This window comes from Ursus americanus, chromosome 17, assembly GCF_024610735.1.
Source record: "Ursus americanus isolate L20-20 chromosome 17, mUrsAme1.1.p, whole genome shotgun sequence".
NCBI classification, from domain to species: domain Eukaryota; kingdom Metazoa; phylum Chordata; class Mammalia; order Carnivora; family Ursidae; genus Ursus; species Ursus americanus.
In genome coordinates, this window is record NC_142143.1 from 27,076,181 (window position 1) to 27,099,651 (window position 23,471).

Below are 23,471 nucleotides of genomic sequence, written 5' to 3' on the forward strand. Positions count from 1 at the left end.
TTAAGTTACAAGGGGAACGCAGAGCACTCTGGGTAGTGTGGGAGATAACTTCATGGAGATAAAAGAGAACTTGGGCATATGCATTTCTTCTTGGTCATGACCTTGATCAAGTCGCCTCCCCTCCTCATTGTCCTGGAGCAAGTATGGCCCATGTTGATAGGAATCTGGCAAAGGAAACCCCTGTTATTTTCTTCATACCTAATTATTTCATTGAATTCAACCTGGTTTTCTAAACCTGTTTGTGTGTGTTTAGACATACGGCATGAATAATTTGTGAGCATTTACCAAGAACTCTTATCCAAATTTCTTTTAAGAAAGATGCCAGGACCTCATTCTCAATTCTGTTACTGAAGCTGTGATTTTCCCGTTTTTAGAGTTGAGATGCTAAAGCTAAACAGGAATATGGATTTCACTTTCAATAAAATCACTGGCTGGTAAAACCCAAATTAAAACAGAGCATTGGAAATCAAGCTGCCTTTTTCTATTAGAACTAACAAGAGCTGTTTCATTTTCCAACTCAAAAGTTCTAGATACTGAAATCCTATTTGTAGGAAATGCTAAGCATTATTAAAAATGCAGATAGTTATCACGAGCTGGCATGTTTTCTTGTGGTTGCCAGGATGTTTTAACGACAAAGCTGTGGACAGGTGCACATAACGCATCAACATTTTAATCGAAGAATAAAGACAAAGAGAAGACATGAAATGCTCCAAAGCATTTAGAAGAGATAATGCCTCCTCTTGAGAATCAACAGTGACCTCATTGTTTAAAAGGAAAAAAAAAAAAAAAGCTATTCTCTATCTCTTTTCCAACTCTCTTCCCTACATGTATTTCTCTTCTGTCTGCAGTTTTCTATCTTAAAATAACAACTACTATAATAGTAATAATAGCAACAATGAGAACTTTGTTTGGCTTGGTGCCCCTGTTAGTCCCTACCTGAAAAAGAGATTCTTAACCTGGCCTCCATATAAAACTTTACATATATATTTCTAATGGACTTTGTTGCCCTGAGAATTGGATGCATAGTTTTCATAAACATGCAAAGAACTTACAACTGTCTGAAAGAAGTTAAGCAAAATATCCAAACACTGAAAAAATATATGACACCCTCTCAGTCTGTCTTTCCTGCACTGCTATTTTGCTTCAGCTGGGCTTTTGATAAAAGCTGATAAGTAGTCAATTCAAAGTTAAATTCTATGACTGTGGATATTGTAAAGTGATGGAATCACTTGGACACCCTACTGTCTGCTTCAGTTCAAACCCATCTTTCCTCCAAAACAATTTCCCTTCCACTATGGCGTCATGACCTCTCCATTCTCAAACCACTTTGCTTGAGCTCTAAGTTGTCTTAGAGTCTTTCCTGACCTTTATCTCTCCTGTGGAGTCAGTTGGCAATCCTCTTTGGTCACCTTCACACGTCACTTACATACCACTCTTCCATCTCATCATTAAAAGTCAGCATAGGCTACCACTGGTGGTTTTTGTCACTGGCTGAACAGTAGGATTACATGGGAAGCTTTTTACATTATACTGAAGCTTACATCCTAGACCCAGAGAGTTCCATATAATTCTTCTGGCATGGAGCCAGTAAAATATATATATATATATATATATATATATATATATATATATATATATATTTTTTTTTTTTTTTTTTCTATAAGAGCCTCTAGTTGGTGATCTTATATTCAATCTTGTTACTCACTATCTTATTCCATATTTTCTTTCCCCCAGATTAATCTTCACAGCATCTTAATTTTCTCATCATTTTCTTTGATTAGGAAACCCCATTGTCATTCATTGTCCATCTGTAGAGGTACTAAATTGCTCTGTGGGGCTGTAGGGGTACCCCAAGCCCTATGGGACCTCCAACTGAGGGAGGATGAAGGGATGAAGGGGTGAGGCTCTAGAGCATCTCTCCCCTAGTTTTGCAAATAGAACCTTCCAAGATAAAGTGGTTCGACTCACTTAAAGGCACAGTTAGTGACAGAGATGTATCTAGAACTAATCCCCTTACCTTTGACCCCATTTCTAATACAGAGCACTGCATATCCCAGGGCCATAATAATTGGTGATAGAAGTCAATGCCAGAACTTTGCCATGTTTTTCCATTTGTTAGCTTTATTCTGCTTTCCTCTGTTTGGAACATCTTCAGCAGGTGCAGCTACATCTTTAGGAAAATCAGATGTGACTGAAAGATTTGGCTAGTCCAATTTGTCACGACTTGTTGACAGCAGCCCTGGGAGCTGCGGGACCAACAACACTGGGGCCATGATGCCATGCTTGTCAACATAATAACATGGCGTTTAAGCACAGTGTGTTCTGCTTTAGCCTCAAAGTCTGTCCATAATACTTTATATTAAACAACTTTGGGACAAGTTCTATGGGTTACCCAAATAGCAGCTTATCTGTGATTCAAGGAAGACCGAATGCTCTAATATCATCCTTACCCACCTCCCATGTAACACGAAGTTCTTAGTTTTGGTTATTCCTCCTGGTGATAAGACAATCTTTATTTTGTAATATGCAGATGTGATATCCCAAAAGTGTACATTATCAGCATCCATTAATACTTTAAATTATATTTGATTTTTCTTTCTTTCTTTCTTTTGTTTTTTTTAAATTTTCATCTGGCTCAGAGCAAAGTCCTGAGGCAACAGAATTAGTGTGGGTAAAGGTTGATTGATGAAGGGTGAGTGTGGAGGGGAGCGAGAAAAAAACCTGGAGGTTGGGTGCAGTGTTCTAGGAGGAACTGGCGAAAGTAAAATGAACAGAGGGTGCCTAGTTTTGCCTGATTCCCAGTTTTGCAAATTCAGCATTTTCCTGAGTTCTCTTTGGTTAGCTCTCTTTCTTTATTGATTTTGCCTGGCATTGATTGGGTAAAATGCTAAAAATTTAGGGAAAAAAACAATACCAATCTCTGTAGCTAACATTTATTGAGCACTCACTATATGCCAGACATTTCTCAAACCATTCTACATGCATCAAGTTATTTTATCCTCCCTATAACATTTGGAGATTAGATTCCATTAATATCCTCCATTCATAGATGATGAAATTGAGGCCCAGAGGTTTGAAGAACTTCCCTAAAGTCATTCAGCAAATAAATGGTGAAATCAAGGTTCCAACCCAAGCGGTTTGGTTCCAGAGCCTACGTACGTTCTTAACCCCTGTGATCTACTGTCTCTCAAAATCATGGCATTTGTAAGCAAATGGTGGGGTTCATCTTCAAATCCAGACAGTCTGATTCCAGATCATCCCACTATAATGTCTCCTAGGCTGCAATGGATCTTTCAAGCACATCATGTTTATAGTCATGAAGACTATAGTGGTCCAGAAAAAGTATCTTGGTTTAGTCTCTTTCTAAAGTTATAGTAGTCTGGTGTCTTAATAACAGTGCTCTATTGATTTAATATCAAATGCCAATCTGACGAAGGCAGTTGAGTGCAAACCTCACAAAGTGTTGGGCAGATTCCCTGTCCAGATGTTATTGTCCCACGCTGAAATGGAGAATCCAGACAAAATTACTTCTGGTCTCTGTAAAAGGTCAGCTGAAATAAAAATTGTTTAATATTTCTTTTTCCTCTATATGACCAAACATTGCTAGTGCCCAGGGAACATCAAAGATAAACCTGAAATCTTGGATTTGGGAAATCACTGTACCACCTTTAGTTGTATTTTGCAAGGCCCTCCAAAGGGCTTTCAGGATATTATCTAATGAATCCTCATTGACATTCAGCCAGGTTTTCACCCCTGGAGTGCTGCCTTCTTGAAGGGAAGAAGAATTTCCCTAGAAATAAAGCAGATGGCAGGTGTCAGATTAATATAAAAATGTAGCTGTAGTTTGGAGAAAGGCTTGCTCAATGCATCCCCTTCCCCATAATGATGGAACAAATTCTGGTAAGATGGTCCATTTGGGGGCTGGAGAGAAGAATAAAATGTCTTTGAGGCCAGGGCTACTAAGACTCAGCTTCTTGATGATTCTCTGGGAGCTGAGAGGAGGGAAACAGAATTTCTGAGGGAAGGGAGGTGGGAAAGGCTGAGAGGAGGAATGGGGTTTACATGATGTGTGGACTACAGGGGCTCCATCTTGGAAATCCCTTGCTCTTTTCTTCTAATAATTAGCTATTTTCATACCCAAATTAAATCATTTCTTCCAACTTTCAGTAAATAAATGTGAAACAAACAAAATCAAACAAACAAAATGATTCTCTTGTTTCATCAGAAAAGGTTCTTTTCTGTTATTCTCCAGTTTTCAGGAGGGAAATGCCTCATCCACTCTCTTAATAGATTTGACCTATCTTTGCTTGGGAACATCTTTCATTTCCATGGAAGCCTTAAAGAAACAGTGAGACATTGCAGCAGAAATTCCCAATCTTTTTGCCGAGAGAAGCTGCTTTTCATTTCCCCTAAAGCTTTAAGGTCAAGAGGTGGGGGTGGGGACTTTCCAGCAGATGTTTCATTCCTCCCTGGGGAAGCTGTCAATCCCCAGGCCACTCCCTGGAGCATTATCAGATCAGGCTTTGAGCTCTACCAGCAGACTCTCACCAACTGGTTGAGGACTCACGTATAAAGACTCTTCCATTTGATGAGGCACAGAAAAACTTAAGAAGGAAGGAAGGAAGGAAGGAAGGAAGGAAGGAAGGAAGGAAGGAAGGAAGGAAAGAAGAAAGAAAGAAAGAAAGAAAGAAAGAAAGAAAGAAAGAAAGAAAGAAAGAAAGAAAGGAGGGAGGGAGGGAAAGAAAGGGGGCAATTACTTTTTCACTTCCCCAGAACATGTTCTGAGTACCAGCTAAACTCATTTGCCACCAGAGTTGGTCAAAACAGTGAAGTTGATCAAGTTTAGCCTCTGGAATTCTTCTTAGCTTTATATCATCCTTGTACATATCCCAGACCAATTTTCATGTAAATGCCCTTGTTGCCCTAGGCAGAGTTTGCTGGCTTGCTGTCCTGATTGAGTGGGACATTCAGCTAATTTTCACCCCTTGGAGTGCTATCTTCTTGCTAAGGTAAGAACTTCCCTGGCAATAAAGCTCTGATTAAGGTGCTCACAGTCCCACTGTTTATTCTTACACCATTCATATTTCTTGAGTTTTCAGAATACAAACTCTGCTTCTGCTCTGAGTTGGAGGACATGTAAAATGGAGATGGAGAGACTGTTTGAACCATCCAGGTAGCCATGCTAGAGTGGTTCCCTAGGAATAACCTATAGAGGATGGACATCAGAATTCAGCCACAGAATTGCAGAGTTTAGAGTTCAAAGAAATTTCAAAGGATCATTTGATCCAGTTCAAACATCTTGGGTGGAATGACCCCATTTTACAGATGACACAATAGAGGCTCAGAGAGACTAAAGGCCATATTTAACGTTATCTGGTTATCTTTAAGATTGAAAGATAGGGGAGCTGAGGGCCCTTATCTTTTACCTCCTACTTTATGCTACTTTACAAATATTTAAAGGAACGTATGATGCCAAAACATAATGACTTATGCAAATGTGGTGTCTACCAGGGAGAGAAAAAGAATGGGATACTTAATAGTGCAACATAGGCAGTCCTGTGATAGCAATCCCTTCTGATCACTAGCATAATTTGGCTTCTTTAAGAATCTGACCCAAACTCAATTAAAGTAATGTCCTGCAGCATAGTCAGTATTTATGGGTTAATGGCTTAAATCCCTGACTTTATAACATAGCATGTTGTTTCTTACTCCATTTTTGTCAACTTTATTCCATACATGGTCCTCTGTTAGAGCCTCCTCCTAGCCTCCTTCTTTGCCCCATGACTTGCCACCTCAACTTGGTTTGCTATTGTTGGGATCTTTCCCAAATGGCTGAGTGATTCCTCAAAAGATCAGATAGGTAACACTATTGCTGGTTCAACCAGGTTCCCAGCCTTATCTCCTATACGCTGCTTGTAGAGGGCCCCACTCAGTCTCCACTAGACATTGGTGAGTGAGAAAGAATGTTTCTGGGAATAGTTATTATAATCATCAACCCCAGAGCTATGTACAAATTGCTTTCATCATCACTGTAATAAACATAGGCAGACTTTAGGAAGAGTGAAAGAGAGAAGAAGACAGATAGTGGGGGTTCGTTTGTGGAGTTTCCATTTCGTGTGTATCTTTGCAACAACCAAGTAGTATCTGGAGTTCTAGATATAAAGTCGAAATACAGATTCTGTACTTGAACTATGAATTTTGAATTACTCCAGACAGAGACAAAGAATGTTCTGCAGTTGATATAAAAATACCCATTCCACACAGACAAATGTGGGAAAGGGAACCATATGGAACGTGAGAGGAGAGGGCCATATTTTAAAGAACCAAATGAATGCAAGGAAGAGATACAAAGTAGGATCAGGACATAGATATTTTTCTTAACCTCAGTGGTTAGCATTTTCTAATTGTTGTATAGAAAGAAGTAGAAGGTTTTTTAAAATGAATATTATTATGAACTTATATTATTCAATAGGATTGTAAATTTGTGTATATATACTCATACTGTGTTCATTATCTATTACTGTGTAACAAGTTATCCCAATGGCTTAAAACAACAAACATTTATTATCTCACAGTTTCTGAGAGTCAGAAATCCCCAAGTGGGGATTTAGGTGGGTGTTCTGGCTCAGGGTCTCTTGTGAAATTCCATTCGAGATATCAGCCAGGGCCGCATCATCCGAAGCCTTGGATATGCCTGGAGGATCTGCTTCAAAGAAGGTTCCCTAATTAGTGTTGTCCAGAAATCTCAGTTCCTTTCCACGTGGACATCTCCATACAGCCGCCTAGGTGGCTTCAAAACATGGTAGCTGGCTTCCCCCAGAGTACATGGTCCAAGAGACAGAAAGAGAGAAACCCACAACACTTAATATGGAAGGTGTAATCTTTTTTTTTTTTTGGACATTTTTTATTGTGGTAAAATATATATAATATCAATTTGTCATTTTAGCCAATTCTCAAGTGTACACTTCTGTGGCATTAATTACGTTCACACTGTTGTGCAACCATCACCACTATTCATTTCCATCATCCCAAACAGAAGCTCTGTGTCCATGAAGCAATGCCCATCCTCCTACTCCCAACCTCTGGTATCCTCTATTTCTGTCTCTGTGAATCTGCCTACCCTGAATACCTCATGTAAGTGGAATCATAATATTTATCCCTTTGTGTCTGGCTGATTTCACTTAGCTCAATGTTTTCAAGATTCATCCAGGTTGTAGCATGTATCAGAATTTCATTCCTTTTTATGACTGAATAACATTCCATTGCATGTATAAACACATTTTGTTTACCCATTCATCTGTCAATGGATATTTGGATTGTTCCCACCTTTTCTGCAGTCTTTTTATAGCCTAATCTGGAAGTGTAATCTGTTCACTGGAAGCAAGTCATTAAATTGAGCGCATATTCAAGGCAAGAGGAAGGAGAGAAATATCAAAGCATTTGTGGACACATTTCTAAGAGAATAGAAGATACTTAAGTTAATTTTACCAATTGCACATGATGCTTTACATGGGGCTCGGTCATGGTCCTTAATTCTCTCATAGGATTTATAAAATCCTGAGTTTAAGAAACTTTCTAGGGACTACACCTGGAGTAGCTCCAGCCAGAGCACATGATGAAAATGGGCAAACCAGAAAAATGACATGCCTGATAAATATTGCCTTAACAAGGCTTATTTTGGTACCTGAGGCATCATAGATACGAACCTAATTTCTATGCCGCTCTCAGGCCTAGGTTTACCAGCAGGAGGAATGAGAGTAGACCTGCCTCGTGTTTCATTCTACTGCATGTGAGTGGGCACGTTTCCGTGGCAGTAGTGGCTGGGGTGTATATATTCAGAGCAAATTCAGAGTTATTCCTGTTGGCGTCCGTCTTTGTATGTAGTTGAAAGAAGGCTTAGACTATAATGACAAAAATAATAACAAGAAGAAATAACCCCCCACCCCCACTATTACCCCTTTTATTAATCCTATAAATGTTCTTTCTTCCTTCTTTTAAGACTGGCACCACGAAGCTGAGTTCTTTTGCCTTTTTAATTTATTACACTACTTCAATTTTCTATTTTGTGATGAATGTAAGGAATTTGGAAGTAGTTTGCAAAGATGAAGGCAGGGAGGATAAAAAAGCAATTACCTCATGCCAATTATACCAGGAAATAGTGGAGGTGCCATTCCTGCAGCATTTCTGTCCATTTTTCTTCATTACTGTAATGGTGGCCACTCTCCTCATTACCCGGCACATTTCTCTTCATTACCAGCTGTGGTGATGGGGGTGATGATGAGAGCTATTTACAGCTGGAATTCTGTGAAGGGCCCAGCAGATGAATAATAATTATTCAGACAGATATGTGGAAGCCAAAAAAGACAAATGTGAGGCTATTGTGTCCCGGAAAGGCAGGGAGGTAATTTCTTTTATTCTCTTTTTTTTAAGATTTTATTTATTTATTTTAGAGAGAGACAGACGGAAAGCACAAGGAGGAGCAGAGAGAGAGGGACAAGCAGACTCTGCACTGAGTGCAGAGCCTGACGTGGGATTTGGTCCCATGACCCTGAGACTGTGACCTGAGCCGAAATCAGGAGTTGGACACTTAATTGACTGAGCCACCCAGGTGCCCCAAGGTAATTTATTTTGAAGGGAGAGTGGGCTCATGTTCCTTAGTCAGGGACTGTCCTGCAATGTGGAATGGAACGGCTTATCTAAGGTACTCAGTTTGTTATTACAGGAAATGACCACGAAACAATGATTCACTAAAACTATCAAACCAATGCCGAGGCCCACTGTAACCCTAGCTTCATCTGCCAGGGAGAAAGCGGAGCTTTCCTTGGGTTTACACTAAAAAGATATCTCACCACAAACCGCTCCCTCACACCCCTCCACCCTTGTATCCAGCTACCCACGTACCTGGGGAACCTTGTTAGGACAATATTTATAAGGCGTACTAACTATCATCTACCTGTCTGTATATCTACATATATATGTATGTAGGTACCTATCTATCTGTATTGGTCAAGGTTCTCCAAAGAAACAGAACCAACAAAAAGTGTGGGTAGGGAGGGAGGGAGAGACAGAGATTATTTTAAGGAATTGGCTCACATGATTATAGAGGCTGAGAGTATGAGGTAAACCAGCAACCTGGAGATTTAGGGAAGAGTTGCAATCCTAGTTCAAAAGCAGTTTGCTAAGAGAATTCCTTCTCATTCAGGGAAGGTCAGTCTTTGGTCTATTAAGACCTCCAACTGATTGATGTGTCCCACCCACATTGTGAAGGGGCAGCTACCTTACTCAGAATACACTGATTTAAATGTTAATCTCATCCAAAAAACACTTTCCTAGAAACATTCAGAAAAAGGTTTGACAAAATATCTGGGCACCATGGCCCAGCCAACATGACATATAAAATTAACCATTATCTACATATAAATCTAGACCAATGAGTTACAAAGAATTTGTGACCCAAAAATAAAGGCGCTAAATTGGGTTTTTACCTAGTGATGAGTCTTTGACTTGGGCTATTAAGATTTTTCTGGGGAGTGTGGGAGAATCCAACAGCTTTAATGAGGAGTGGAGTCAAGTCCTGCCTTCCATCCTTACTCCTTCCGGACACTTGAATTGAGGGGAGTAATTGCTCCAGGGGCAGAAGGGGACCTGTAAGGGAGTTAGGAGGAGGGGCAGAGTATACATATGTTTGGGAACGGTGGTGAATTGTTTATTAAAGAACGCCTTCCAATTTAATTACGTAATTGCTACTCTTGCTTTGACTTTCTCACTAGCAATGGTCCTCACAGCTATCCCTTAGCAATCTTACCCAACCCAAAAAGATGTTGAAACAGGCTGCAGAAGTTCCAAGCCAGGCAAGTAGGAGCAAGTCAGCTTCCCAGAGATGGGCTCATGAGCAGGCCTCTAGTTAACCCCTGCTAGACTGGAGCATCTGGGAAGAAGGCCCTGGGAAAAGATTTCCACTAGAAGGGCACTGCCATTTGCCAAACTCTGACGGTGTGTGCAGCCTGTTAAGAATGATAGAGGCGGTGTTCCAGCACAGCAGGCTTTCAATATGAGACAGAGGGATGAAAGGAGTACAATATGAAAACAGCAGGTGAGAATGGATGTATCACACAGGGAAAAGATGTTAGAGGAATACTGAGGTATATTAATTCTCCCCAGGCCCCCTCAAATTCAGTAGCTTCAGTGAAAGCAAAAATATGCTCTTGAATTAGGCCCGGGCTTCTAACAAGTGCCACAGCACCATCTGCTTTGTAGCAAAAGGCATAGGAGGTGGGAAAGACAGACCTGCATGCCAATCGATCATGATACTGTCTTCAATAACCTCGATTGCCTCGAGGGCCCTCACAAGCTGTCATGTGTGGACAAGCTTAGGAAATTTGCTATCTCCGACGTGACTCTACTCCAGACTTAGGCTACTCCTGCAGGCAAGATGGCATTGGCCCAGTGGCTTTGGGATAATTTTCACTTTTCTAAGAGCTTGAAACAAGCAACAGAAGCAGCAACTATTTGGCACCTGGAAAATCCTTCCTAATGATCTGGGTCTGGAGAGGCTTCTCAACTTATTGTCTGTGGGCACGTCATCAAACCCTGTCCATGACAAATTGTTCACCGTTGAGAAAGGGCGTGATCTTGTACCTTCATGCCTATGTCATTATCGCTTCAGTGAAACAAGGACAAACCAAAGGTAAATAGCCTGTAGGTGTGTGAATCAACTATATCCCTGAGAGGTAGAGCTCAGGGATTTCATTAAATAACTAGCTTCAATCTTTTGGCTTAGTCTTTTGATTTATTTTCCTTAGTGCTGGGGCCACTTACCATTTCCCTAAACCAGTGTCCTGGCCTCTCAGCAGGGAGCATGCGATGACATTCTCCCCTATCTAGACCCAAATAGTTTAAGTTCACAGTGACTCTGTTCTATCTTGGCACCAGACTTCTATTTGGAAAATTTGGATGAAACGAATTTCATCATGCCTCTCCTCACTGTCCTTGGGTAACCTTCTCTAGTCTTGTGGATCCAACCACCACCAATCGTCTGATGTCTTCCAAATCCATCTCTCTCTCCGGAGCCCCAAACTCTCTTCAGAACTTCGGCGTGGACTTCTCAAACCGAATGTAAAATGGACACCTTAAACATGTTCAAAAACGAACTCACCCCAAATATGTTCTTTTGTATTTCTTAGCTCTGTTAGTGGCACCCCACTTCACCAGTCACTGGCACTAGCTACCTTTTACTTCTCTACTTTGACCCATCCTCACACACATCCAATTTATCACCTAATTATGTAGATTTAACATTGTGAAGAGGGTTTTTTTTTTAAATGTATCTCTTTCTTTCTATTCCTACAACTATTATCAAAATCCAAGCTCTTAGAGTCATCCTGATTTGCTTATAACTGGCCTCCTCCTGCCTAAATTTGTTTAAGACTGTATACGACAGTTTAAATAATTGATCTTAAATGCTTTAAATCTTTAAAAACTCCCCATCATTTACTAAACACCAAACTAAGCAGTTAACTATTTGTCCAGGTCCTCTTTGACTTCTCTTTCCAGTATCATCTCCCAATAACTCCCCCTGTCCCTTTCCACTCCTGTAATACCCTTTTAATTCCCCACACGGGCCAGGGAGCTCCAGCTCTGTGCCTCTGTGGGAGTTATTCCTTCAATCTGGAATATGCATCCCACCCTTCTTCACAGGCTAATTATGCCTGACTCATTTTTAATACTCAGCTAAAGCATTAGCTCTTCCAGGAAACCTCTTGTGAACTCTCAGAATGGAACAAGTCCCATTCCTCTCCATTATTCCCCATAACACTCTGTAGATACATCTCTGTTATTATCCCACATGTCCATTTCTCTCATTGAATTTTTAGGGCTCTTTTAAAAATCTTTACTCTCAGCTTTCCTAGAATAGAATGACAGTGGGCACAGAAAAAAAAAATTCATTTTGCACTTAATTCCTATATCTTTGTGTTTTTAGACTCCATCCAGGAAATATTATTAATTCTACCATCAAGTTCTTTTAATTCACTAAAATGTCATCATATCAGAGTTTATTGTACATGGAACATCCCTGTGTAAAGATCTCCAAGGGTCTTTAATATCTCCACTCTTGAAAGCCACACATCTTCCCTCTAACCCACAACATCTAATTCTCCAATACCAATGACCTCCTTGAAAAGTGACTTTTGGATCAAGTGTCCCTCTGTGAAGTATGTTTCCAATATGACTGACATTTCCAATTGACTAACATGACTTATTCTCTTGGCTGCAATTTTTGGGGTTCCACAAATAATCAGAACATCAAACGAACAAAGCAAACTAGCAAAAGAACATCTTAGATTATGTTAGGGACCCAACACAGGCATTACTGGAAAATAAGGAAACCTCTAGAGAATATCTAAGATCAGGAAGGGACCCTCTGCCCGCTTGCCTAGTTAGAAACGACTATCTGACATTTCATTATCTCAACTGAGTCTTTGTGTTCATCTGCTGGATACATCACACTACAGATGTAACTGGGATTAAGAAATCAATCCCCATCTATAGGAAGCTTGGAATGCAGTAGTCAAGGCAAGGAATTTAAAGATGCAAATTTTCTTGGAAGCATGATCCAAATACATATAGGTCATGTTATGTTTTTGCTTTAAAATTTTTCCTATCTCCCTTATTACATTCAAGATCAAACTCCTGATGATACAACATCCTTAAGAGACATAATGGCATGGAAGACAAAAGTGTGTGTCCCAGCACAGGACTGGATTGATATCCTCTCCCAGATACTTGCTAAGTATATAACTATCCATATTTTGGTTACCTTATCTATAAAATGGGAATAATAAAAATAAGAATAATGCCTACTCATGAAGTGTTGTGACAATAAAAGACATGACAAGAACCTAGAAGAGTGCCTGGCACATAATATTCAATAAAATTTAACTACTGTTAGATGACATGACTTGTCCATTTTTCTGTCTGCATTTATCATTGTACTCCAGCCATATTGAACTTGAAATTCCCCTACTGCATTATTCTCACATTGCTTTGCACCTGCTACCAGGAATGTTTTCACCTCTTTCTTCTGGTTAAATTCTACCCTTTTCCTTCCAGTCTCTGTTAATGGACTTGTTCGTGCTCTGTCATAGATCCCCATGCTTCCTGCTCCCACTGTCTGTCCTGCTGCTCCTTCACATGTCCATCTCCCACACTGTACTCTAAAGCCCTCAGTGGGAGGGAGTGTTTTCTTTTCCTTTCATTTCCTAATTTATACATAGTAACCGCCATATAAATGTGCTCAAAAATATCTATGAAATGAGCTGGAGACTAAATAGACCCCCAAACACATATGAAAAGTGAAAATAAGCATCTAATTCAAAAGAATGAGTATTAAGGAGGGCACATATTGCATGGTGCACTGGGTGTTATACGCAAATAATGAATCATGGGACACTACATCAAAAACTAAGGATATACTGTATGGTGACTAACATAACATAATAAAGAATTATTATAAAAAATAATAAAAAATAAAAATAAAAATAATTCAAAAGAATGAGAAGACAAGCCACAGACTGGACAAAAATATCTGCAAATGACACATCTAATAAAAAACCATTATCCAGAATACACAAAGAATTCTTAACACTCAACAGTAAGAAAATAAACAACCTAATTTAAAAATGGCTGGAAGACCTTAATGGACACCCCACCAAAGAAAACATACAGATGGCAAATAAGCATATGAAAAGATGCCCCACATTATATGTCATCAGGGAAATGAAAATTAAAATAGTGAGATGCCAGGGCACCTGGCTGCCTCAGTTGGTAGAGTGTGCAACTCTTGATCTCAAGGTCGTGAGTTCAAGCCTCACGTTGGGCATGAAGCCTACTTAAAAAAAAATTAACAAAACAAAACAATGAGATACCACTGTACATCTACTAGAATGGCCATAATCCAGAACCCTGATAGCATCAAATGCTGTCAAGGATGTGGAAAAACAGAAACTCTCATTCATTGCTGGTTTGGTCTTTCATGTGATGGAAGGTACAGAACATATGGTTAAGCATCAGTGTATAGGCTCCTGAGAAGTGCTTCTCAAACTGTAACATATAGAAGAATGACCCAGAGATCTTGTTAAAATGCAGATTCTGATTGCATAGGTCTGAAATTCAATATTTCTAACATGCAACCAGGTAATAATGCTGCTGGTCTGTGAACCATATGCTGACTGGAAAGCTCTAGAGTCATGCTGTCTGGGCTCAAATCCCAGTACTGCCATGGGCAAGCCATTTAACCTTCTGGGACTCAGTTTTTTCCATCTGAAAATTGAGAATGATAACAGCACTGACCTTCGAGGGTTTTGTGAGGATTAAGTTAGGGAATATACATATCAGGCATTTAGAGCAGTACTCTGAATCTGATCATCAGTGTTTGCCATTATTACCACCTTGGAATAGAATTCATCCAGACTTGAGCTCAATATAATTGTTACGTGCTTTCTTATCATAATGCTCACCTATCTTGGGCTTTCATTCTCTCTTAAACTGAAATATGAATCTCCACATCTTACTGCTTTTCGATAGTAAAGATGAAAGCACATAGGAATGGAGAACTTTTACTTGTTTTTGTCATATGTTAATCATGTACCAGCTACCCCATATAGTCAGCTTATCCTTTTCATGTTTTTCTTCTTGTTCTAAGTATACTTAGAAATATTCTATGTAACGTTCTTGGCATTTTAGTAGACTTCAATTCATCCTGATGCTATTCAATGTCAGAAGTCTGCTTAAAAACAATAACAGAGTCGTTTTACATTAGCTGTTGTACGTAGCTAAGTGATTCATTCAAATTATCTTGTGTGGCCTAAATGAATAAGAGCTTCTCACACTCAGGCACTTGCTTCCCAGGGGAGGAAGCCAGATAATAATAGGTAAGGTTTCAATTATGACTGATATGGGACAGATAGGACAGATTGTGTGGTTTATTATCAGTTCTCCCAACAAGTCACCACACCCTTGTTTAAAGACAATTTAGAAAATCGGGATGGTAATGAATGGGATCATTGCTGGGTGCAAATTATATCAGTTTTTACAAAGTTGTTGCCAAAGCCTACTTTATGTGGACAAAAGGCAACTTAGAGTTTTAGTGTCACTAACATGCCTCATAAATCACGGCTATGCTAAGTATGGTAAAAGTTAAAGTGAGAAGATGGCAATTCTCACAAAGAAGCAATCATTAGATTAAATGATAAATTGGAAATCATCCACACCTAAGCTGGTGGCTGAGAGCAGACAGATCCCAAGGCAAACCATGCTGTGTGAACCCTGAACGATAAGGACAACTTACACCTGAATTCAGTTTAAGAGATTATAAAATCTTCCCACATATTTTATTTGATCTTCCCAGTGGAATCTCAAGGAATTCCACAGAAACATTTCTTTCTACCACTTCTGGAATGGTAGTCAATAGTTTGGACTCTTGAATCAGTTTGGCTGATTGTGTTAGTTTGGGTCCTCTGGAAAATAGATGTCAAAATGGGATTAAACATGCAAGAATTTTCTTAAGAGAAATGGCTGAGTTAGAGACATGGAAGGCGAGAACTGGGATAGGCTGGGTGAGCCATCTTCAGTGATGCTTTTCTGACCTTAAGTGAAGGAGGGGATGGGGGAAGGTTGGGTGGAATCATCCTAGGCTGTTGTGAAGTCTAACAGAGATTTGGCAAAGATCTTGAGGCATACTTAAGGCAAAGTGTGAGCTGTCAGAGAACCCCACATCATCTGGAAATGGACCTGTCATAGCATCCCTGCAATGGATTTCAGTAAGCTGCAGCTGGGCACCTTGGTCAATAATGCATCCTGTAGTTCAAGATCATAGGTACCCCATGGTTCAAATCCTAGTTCCACCGTTAATTAGCTGGTATTTTAGCAAATTACTCTGCCTCTTTCTAAGCGTCAGCTGACTCATTTATAAAATGGTAATCATAGCAGTGCCTCTTCTATCGTGTGCATTAAATGAGATGAGTATATTATCATTTTTCTCTGAGACTCTTGGGCCTGCAAGCACCAACTTCTTCCATAAATTAGGGGATCCAGACCCATCTTATTGGTTGACTTGTGATAGCGGTAAAGTCAGGGCTGAAATTCACAGATTTCCTAGGCTAATGGATACTGCTTTCTAATCTCATTCATCAGGAAGCATTCAAAATATTTTATCTTTTGACTTTTGAATATGTTTATCTTTTAAAAAATGAATGGGGTGCCTAGGTGTCTCAGTCAGTTAAGCGTCTGACTTGATTTCAGCACAGGTCATGATCTCGGGGTTGTAAGATTGAGCCCCACGTCAGGCTCTGTACTGGGTGTGGAGCCTGCTTAAGATTCTTTCTCTCCCTCTCCCTCTGCCTCTCTCCACCCCACTCACACATGCACCTACACTCTCTCTCTCAAAGAAAGAAAGAAAGAAAGAAAGAAAGAAAGAAAGAAAGAAAGAAAGAAACGAACAAACAAACAAACAAAGAAAATGAATTGTATAAAGAGGAAAGAAACGATAGACTAGGAACAAAATGAACAGAACTTCAGGAACATGTAGAAATAATACCAGAAGAACTAATACATTGTCTTTGGAGTCCTGGAAAGAGAGAAAAAGAGTATAGAGCTGAAAAAGTATTCAAATACAATGGCTGAAAAATTCCAAAATTTGCCAAAAGATATAACCTATAGATTCAAGAAGCTGAGCTAACCCCAAAAAGGATAAATGCAAACAAATAATCTACATTAAGACAATCATAGTCAAATTACAAAATACTAAAGACAGAAAAAAAAATCTTGAAAGCAGTGAGAGAGAAACAACACCTTACCTAGAGGGGAAAAATAACTTGAATAACAGTGGATTTCTCATCAGAAATCATGACAGAAGGAAGTAGTACAACATTTTTTCAAGTGCTGCAAGAAAAAAAAAAACAAAGTTAGTGGAGAATCGTATATTCAGTGAAAATATCTTTTAGAAATGAAAGGGAAATGAAGAAATTTTCAGATGAAGAAAAACTATGAGACTGTCACTAACAGAACTTCCCTAAAAGAATAGATAGAGGAAGTTCTCTAAACAGAAAGGAAATGATTAAAAAAATAAAATGGACTTTGGAATGTTAGGAAGGAAGAAAGAACATGATAAGCAAAAATAAGGTTAAATACAATTGATTTGACTTCTCTTGAGTTTTTTAAATTATATTTAATGATTGAAACCCAAAGTACTACACTATCCTATGTGGTTCTAATAGTATATTGAGGAAATATATAAGCAAATTAAATTTTAAACAGGTAATAAGGCCACACAGACCAGAAAGGAAGAAATAAAACTTACCCTATTTCCAAATGACACAATTTTCTTTGTAGAAATTTCCATGAAGTAAAAAGAAAAACAAAACAAAACAAAGTCTCCTAGAACTAATAAGTGAATTTATCAAGGTTGCAGAGTACAAAAAGCATACCAAAAAATCAATTGTATTTCTATATACTAGCAATAAATACCAAAATAAAAAACACAATACCATTTACAATCAATAAAAAATTATCCTTTAACAGAATATGTGTAGGACTTATGTGCTGAAAACTACAAAACGCTGACGAAAGAAATCAAAGAAGACCAATTTAAATGGTGAGACATACTATATTCATGCATTGAAAGATTTGACATAGTAAAGATACCATTTCTCTCCAAATCGATATACAGGTTTAACTCAATTCCTATCCAAATCCCAGCAAGAATTTTGTAGATATAAACAAAACTATTTCTCAAATTTATATGGAAAGGCATAGAAACTAAGATAGACAAACCAATTTTGAAAAAGGAGAATAAAGTGAGAGGAATCATCTATCTGATTTCAAGACATCATAAAGCTTCTATAATCACAAATATATGGTATTGGCAGAGGGATAGACATATACATTAATGGAACAGAATGGAAAACCCAGAAACTGACCTACACAAATATGTCCAACTGATTTTTGAGTAAAGTACAACAGCAATTTAATAAAGGAAAGACAGCATTTTCAACAAATGGTACTGCAGCAGTTTTATCTATAGGCAAAAATTGAAACTCGACCTAAATCTTACACCTTATACAAAAATTAACTCAAGATGAATTGTAGACTTAAATATAAAACACAAAACTTAAAAACTTTTATAAAAACATATAGGAGGATCTTCAGAATCTAGAGCTAGGCAAAGAGTTCTTAGATTTGAAATCAAAGGCAAAATTCATTTAAAAAATTGATAAGTTAAACTTAATTAGACTTAATCAAAATTATATCTTTTGCTTTGTGACAAATCCTGCTAAGTGGGTGAAAAGACAAACTATACACTGGCCGAAAATGTTGTAACCCACATCTTCAAAGGACTAGTATCTAGACTATATAAAGAATTTTCAAAAGTCAACAGTACTATTAGCTTAATATAGAGACCAAAATATGGAGAATTATAAAATACACAGAATATTATAAAATAAAAATATGATTTGCCAAATATTTTTATGTGAATTATCTTATTTTGCTCCCATAACCATTCACAGCAGTAATGTAGAAAACACATAATCATTATTTTCTGGCTAAATGATTAAATTATTAGATTATTGAATAGTTAAGTGAATAAATTAATGTGTGAATGAATGGATTGCACTACGGATGAATGCTTGTGTTTCCCCCCAAAATTCACACATTGAAACCTAATCCCTGCTGTGATTGTATATGGAGGTAAGCCTTTGGGAGGTGTTCAGGTCATGAGGATGAAGTCCTCATGAATGGGATTAGTACCCTTTTAAAAGAGATCCCAGAGAGCTTCCTCAATGATTTCCACATCAAGAGAATGGTCATCTATGAACCAGGAAACAGCACTCACCAGACCTGGAATCTGTTGGTACCTTGATCCTGAACTTCCCAGCCTGCAGGAATGTGAGAAATAAATGTCTGTTGTTCAAGCCACTCAGTCAATGGTATTCAATTACATATTCTTTTACAGCAGCAGACGGATGGAAGGATGGATGGTTAGATGGATGGATGGATGGATGGATGGATGGATGGATGGATGGACAGATGATGGATATTTGGAATCAGTGAATTGTGGTGTATGTAAAACATATTAAAGCATGGGGCATTTACAAGCATGAAGTCAAGTAGCTTATTTTAAATGAATTTGGGTCACAAGACAAATTTGAAGGCCTTGGGCCAGGGCAGAAAGATGCAGTTCAAAGAAAAACAGAAAAATGAATCACACCCTGTAAACTATAAACAAGAACTCCTTAGGTACTAGGCATCTTTGGAAATAGTGCATAAGTTTTTTTGCAGTAGATACAAAATAAAGACGTTTTGTTTAGCACTTTTCTGGTTACCCGCTGCATGTTCTGATCATTTACGGGGCTGTGTATGCTTGATCGCTCAGACTTCTGGCTGACCACACCTAGGAAATCAGCTACTCCTTTTCAGTGTGGCAGGAAATGCAATGACAAGCTTTCTGACAAGGAAGTCCACCAATGGAGCAACACATGTGCTTGAATGACCATTTGCCTGCCTTTGACCCTTGACACCACTCGACCTCCAGCTTCTGAGCATTCTGTTTCCTAGCCTTGGTTCCAAGGTCACCACACTTGACCTCTGGCTTCAGTGTGATCTCTGGCTCCTAACTTGTTTTTGTAGTGCATAATCTGTAGTCCCCCAGGGTCCAGAAAAGCCTAGTTCCCACCAGCTGTTGTCTCCTTTGTTTTTGCTCTCCAGGTTGTGGCCATCTGAAATCTGCAGCCACTAACAATGGTGTGGCCCCTTCAAGTTGCCTTGCATACTGGCTTTCATTGAATGCTAATGATCATTACCATAAGTGCCCATTTCCTGAAATGCTAACTGTGCTACTACATTCACCATCTCATTTAGCATTTAGGAATTCAACAAGGAGGATATCAGTTATCCCCATCTTTGGAGATCAGGAAACTGAGGCTCATGAAAATTGAAGGTAGCTGCTCTAAATTCACACTGCCAGAAAGTGTCAGATTTTAGAACATGGTGTTTTTACTCCAAATCAATTTCTCATGCTTTCTGTTTATTAAACATTCCCAGTGTTGGTCTGGGTCCTGAATACACACATGTGAAAAAGCTCTGTTTTCATTTTAAAAGATGTTATATTCTTCAATGTTCCATGAAGTTTTGACCAGCTTTAGTGGGTACAAGATGGCAGTACCTCACCTCAACTGTCTGGTACCCAGCTTAGAACATTCATGGGAAGCCATGTCACTCATGCTTGCACAACCCAGAAACACCGGGGAGCTAATGCTCTGGAGTTCACCCTTGACCAGTGGGGTAGGAGCCGACGAACCACTTCCCCCTATCACCCAGCGGACAGTTCCCCAAGACATTTGCTAACCCTCCTCAGAAAAGTGTATAGAAATGAGCACCCGTTAACCATAGCAATGGTCCACTGGACAAGCCATCCTTGTATCTGTTCTTTTCTTCCTCATTTCACTTCCCTTGTCCCTCACTCCTGTTCTTTGGGCTCCATTTCTGAAGTAATTATCCACACACAAGATTGACTCAACCCTTGCTTCTGGAGAAACCCAGGCTGACTCTACCTATCAGTGAGTCCGAATTAGTGTGTTTACTGAATTTTAACATGGCTTTACATCTTACAGGTCTGTATCATTGTGTACAAGGATTAATCAAGTTGATTTGGTTTCTTGATCAGTTGATTTGGCTTCAACAGTGGTTTTATAACACTTGTGAATAGACAGCCCTCTGGAATGCATTACCAACATATTTGCGTGAACTTATTTGTTTCACATTCTTAAGGGAACTTTAATTAGCTGCTAAGTAAGATGAGTTGGGTCAGAAGTCTCCTGACTGATGATTAATGGTTCTTATGTAAATGGTAACTAAAATCTTTCTTTGCTGATAAAAATCTATAGTAATAAATCCATAGCTGTTCTTTTACATTCTTGAACTTCCCTTCTGCCCCCTGTAAACACCATCCCTGACGAGATGTGTAATGTCTATATCTGAATGGAAAAGCTTCTTGATGATTCTGGTACTTGATCACCCTTGACCTCTCCATTTACCTTCTGCCCTTTACACATATATGACCTCACACCTGGGTTTAGGGAAACCCTAAAGGCAAACAGTGCAATGGGACAATAAAATCATTTCCACAGAATACTGCCTTTAGAATCTCCATGGGTAAAAAAGTAAAACCAGATGAGTAAAGTCAGTGGAGGGAGCAAAACTGAAAATCTAATGCCTTTCTTTCATTTTATACATCCTTAAGAGGCCCAGAATTAAATTGCTTTTCATGAAATCTCCTTGGCAAGTAAATTTGTATAAAAGCAGATAAGCCTAGAAATTCTCACATCTTTCAGAGAAAAAATATTCCAGGTAATTATAATCTAGGGATCTGGGGAATTGATGGTTGTGGTTTAGTCTGAATGTCAAACAATAAAAATATAGGAAGAGAGATCATATATAGATTATACACCACGGTTGATTTTGTTTTTTAGTTCTCCTTTACATGAAAAAGCACTCATCCAAGCTGTATAAATTATCGCAGTCAGCACAGAATCGCATTATTTGACCTAATGGCAAAATTAGTCACATCAACATAGAAAGGATTGCATTAGCTGCTTTACTGTCCTTTGTGTCTGATACAAAACCCAGCATCAGTGCTCATAGGGGAGTTAAGACAGTGAACACGAAGCATCAAGAAAGACTTTCTGGATAATTGGATATAAAAATTAAATTATAAAAATGGAAAAATACACACACACACATACATATACATATGTGCGTGTAGACATCTATACAGGAATAAGGATATTCCATAATTGCCGAATCTATTTTTTTAATCTTTACCAAAAGCATGCATTAAATATCAGCCTGTATGTGACATTTTTCAGGATGATACAGATTTCTCCCTTTTATACTTTTTTCCACCCTCTGCTATAGCATTTATGACATTTTATTATAGTTTGCTGCATATCATCTATCTTCCTCAACAGAAAAAGGGCACAGGCGACAAAGGCTCATCCAGTCAGCCCTAGCGTGCGTGTGGCACATGGTAGACAACAAATAACATGTTTTAGTGAAAGAATTAGTGAATAATTAAAAACTATTTGGTAGTTGGATCTAGACTCATGGTATCCAAGCTTTCTTTTTGGTCTGAGGACACACGCAGGCTCGGCACTGGAAAGGCAGAAGTTCTGTCTATAGTATGGTTCTCCTTGTATGTCATATGTAAGCTATTAGCTTAATACAGAAACCAAACTATAAAATATTTTATAAAACACACAGCATGCCATAAAAGACAAATGCATGGCCATCCCTGGGCCCTGGATGGAATGTGTCTTATTTGCCAGAGACTTTTATGTCCTTTATCTCATTTTACCCCTCCAGCCCTGTGAGGCCATAATGCCCTCTATTTCCGGATCAGGAAATGGAGGTTCAGAAATCTCAAGTAATTTGCTTAGAGAGACAAAGCCAGGCACAGAATCCAGGCTTTCCGAGTCGCGGTTCGGGGCTTATTTTGTTGGAGTTTAGCTGCTTTCTTCCTTTAAGAGTATTTGTTTAGACAAATATTCCAAGGGGAAAAATACCCAAACTAACTGCTTGGCATTACATCAATTCAACACGAAACAACCTAGTGATGAGCTGAATTATTCACTCTTCACTTGATTATTTTGTCATCTTGTACACAAAAGCATGCTCTGGTTAAGGATGAAAAATGTCTTTCATAAGACCATCGTTAGCTCTGCCCCTGGCATGTTCCGTTCAGTACAGTGTTGTTGTTATTTTTCTTTTAAATCTTCAGGCTTCTTGTTCCAAATGCAAAAATGACCTAAGCTCCTTTGTGTTTTCCTTCTGTAATTTATTCCTGGAGTTATTCCTCATGTTTTATTTAAAATTTTTGGTATTTGCTTTTAAAATGCACGGGTGATACACGTAGAAGTTTTAATATGGGAGATCAATATTTTCCCCCTGAAAAACGTACCTTTAATTTTATACACATCAACAGACTACTGTGATTTGCTGTATAGAAATTCACGTTCTAGGCGACTTTTTAAAAAACATGCTCTTCTGCAAAATGCAGCACCTGCTCAGATGGAGAAGAAAAGGAGCGAAGAGAAAAATTCATTATGTAGCACCATGAATTCTTTGATCGGTTGTCTCTTTCCTCATAGCCATTTCCCCCCATCACTACATTTCTCAGACTCCAAATGGAGAATTAGAATTCTAGAAGGTGATGGAATGAGCTGAGCTCCACAGATGCTGAGGCAGCCAGTTTACTATTAGATTTCAAAGGCAACAACCCCAAACTGATGCCCGAGGAGATTTGTTTTTATTTGGATAGCAGAGAACTCAAGATGAATAAAATGATAGCTTTACAAGTGCTATTCAGAACTGCTATGTAAATAAGTAGCTTACACAGCCAGACATAGGGATAAACAAAG